We start from the raw sequence: 2,465 nt of genomic DNA, 5'->3' as shown, positions 1-2,465 counted from the left end.
ATTGCTGTGGTAAACCCATTCTGCCTTCAGACTCCTGGGAGGAATAGATGTAAAACAGATTCAAACCCAAAAAAAGTCAAGTTTTGATAGGCACTAAAAAGGAAATAAACAGGGAGCTGAGATGGGCGATGCCTCCTCTTGTTCGGGTGATAAGAAAGGCCTTATGGAAGAAGTAACATGGAGGAAATGATGAGAAGCTGCCTTTATGGAGGGTAGGGAAAAGTGTATTGCAAGGTGAAAATACCACATTATCCAGCATTACTAAGGTAGGAAAGAGAGCTTGGCTTATTTCAAGAACAACAAAAAAAAGGGGTGTGACTGGATCACGGTGGGTAAAGAAGATGAGGCACAATGAACTCGTCACTGGGGCTTCCTGAGCCACGGTAATGAGTTTGGATTTTAAGTGCAGGGGTTTCACAAAGCAGAGTGATGCCAGCTTATTTAAGTCTAAGGAAGATAGCTCTGGCTTCCATGTAGAGAACAGATTGATGTGGGGCAAGTGTAAAAGTGGGGAGCCCCGAGAGAAGGCTGTTGCAGTAATCCACTCGGGAGATGATGGCAGTCTGGAATGGTTGTGGCAGTGAGACTGGGAAGGAGGAGAAGTTGGAGGTACAACTTGGCAGTCGAATTGAAAGGCGTTGTTGGTGAGTCCAACGTAGGAACTGAGAGTAGGCATATCAGTCAGTGTCCAGCTGGGAGAACAGAAATCATTCCAGGTATTTCAAGTGGAGGGAATTTAACCTAAGGAATCAGTTACAAAAGTGTGGGATAGGTTGGAGGAACCAAAAGGAGAGGATGCAGTGACCTAGAGATAAATATCTTCAAGAAGTCTTGGACCACTCCTAAGGCTGGAGATAAAATAGAGAAGTGCTGATGTTTTCAGAGCCCAGGAGTACCTGGCATCTGACACCGCGGGAAGCTGCCGATGCTGTTGGCACTGGCCACTGCCCCAACCATGGATGCTGTTGCTGGAGCTGCTGAAGGCCACTGCCACAGCCACTGTCAGAAGCTTGTTTTAAAGGGGGGTGTCTCTCCCTCCCTCATTTTATCCAGTTTGCCACCAGTGCTTCGTACTGGCAGCATTTAACTCGGCCTGCTGGCAAGGGAGTCTGGGAGATGCAGTTCACAGGATCCCAGCCACCTCCAACAGAGCAGCACACAGAATGGCAGGGCCTGTACTTAACATGAGCAAGCCAACGGCCAGCGCATGGAAGAACTAAAGGTTTGTTTTAAGTAGGAAAAACAATCTATATTTTATAAAAAATATAGATTATATTTTTTTTTTTTTTTTTTTTTTAACAAAAGCAATATGTGCCCATTAGAAAATACAGGAGGGACTTCTCTGGTGGCGCAGTGGATAAGAATCCACCTGCCACCGCAGGGGACGTGGGTTCAAGCCCTGGTCAAGGAAGATCCCACATGCCGCGGAGAAACTAAGCCCGTGTGCCGCAACTACTGAGCCTGCACTGTAAAGCCCGTTAGCCACAACTACTGAGCCCACGTGCCACAGCTACTGAAGCCCACGTGCCTAGAGCCTGTGCTCCGCAACAAGAGAAGCCACTGCGATGAGAAGCCCACACACCGCAATGAAGAGTAACCCCCGCTCTCTGTAACTAAAGACTGCACACAGCAACGAAGACCCAGTGCAGCCATTAAATAAATAAATAAGGAAAACAATACAACGTAAAAACTTCCATATGCCCACCTACCTAAAAACAATCATTAATAACATCTTGATCTCAATCTCTCTCAAAAAGGGACTCTAACTCTACATTCAGTTTTGTAACCCATTGCACTAAATTTTTGCAATCAAACATTTGCTGGACATTTACTTCGTTACAACTAGCTCCCAGGGTTGAATATTTATGTTCCATAAACATTTTCCGATTATAAATGTAAAAAAGGAATTCTTGCCTGTAAACAAATTTGCAGTTTAAGAAAACGGTTCATGAAGAATACAGTTGTAAACTCTAATTTGATTATTAGGAGAGTATTTGCTTAGGTAGAAAGAGAAAATAATTCTTTTAAAAAGAAGGCAGAATGTCAGGTCTTTCTTTATACTGTTCATTTCCTTTTTTGGGGAAGAAGAAAACAGTAGAATTTCAGAGCTGGAAGTGGAGAGGAGCTTTAGCTACAGAATACACTAGAACTCTTCAGCTGCGCATCTGCCTGGTCTCCATAGAGTCAGACTTCGTGAGGAAGCTGGTCCTCTGAAGTGTGCAGAAGGGGTGACACGGAGACAAGGTGGCTGTAAGAGTGGGTGCTAGGGCTTCCCTGGTGGCGCACTGGTTGGGAGTCCGCCTGCCGATGCGGGGGACGGGGGTTCGTGCCCCGGTTCGGGAGGGTCCCACGTGCCGCGGAGCGGCTGGGCCCGTGGGCCATGGCCACTGGGCCTGCGCGTCCGGAGCCTGTGCTCCGCAACGGGAGAGGCCACGGCAGTGAGAGGCCCGCGTACCGCAAAAAAA

The sequence above is a fragment of the Neophocaena asiaeorientalis genome, unplaced genomic scaffold, assembly GCF_003031525.2.
Source record: "Neophocaena asiaeorientalis asiaeorientalis breed wild unplaced genomic scaffold, Neophocaena_asiaeorientalis_V1.1 scaffold83, whole genome shotgun sequence".
Taxonomy (NCBI): Eukaryota; Metazoa; Chordata; class Mammalia; order Artiodactyla; family Phocoenidae; genus Neophocaena; species Neophocaena asiaeorientalis.
This window is presented reverse-complemented; position numbering follows the sequence as displayed.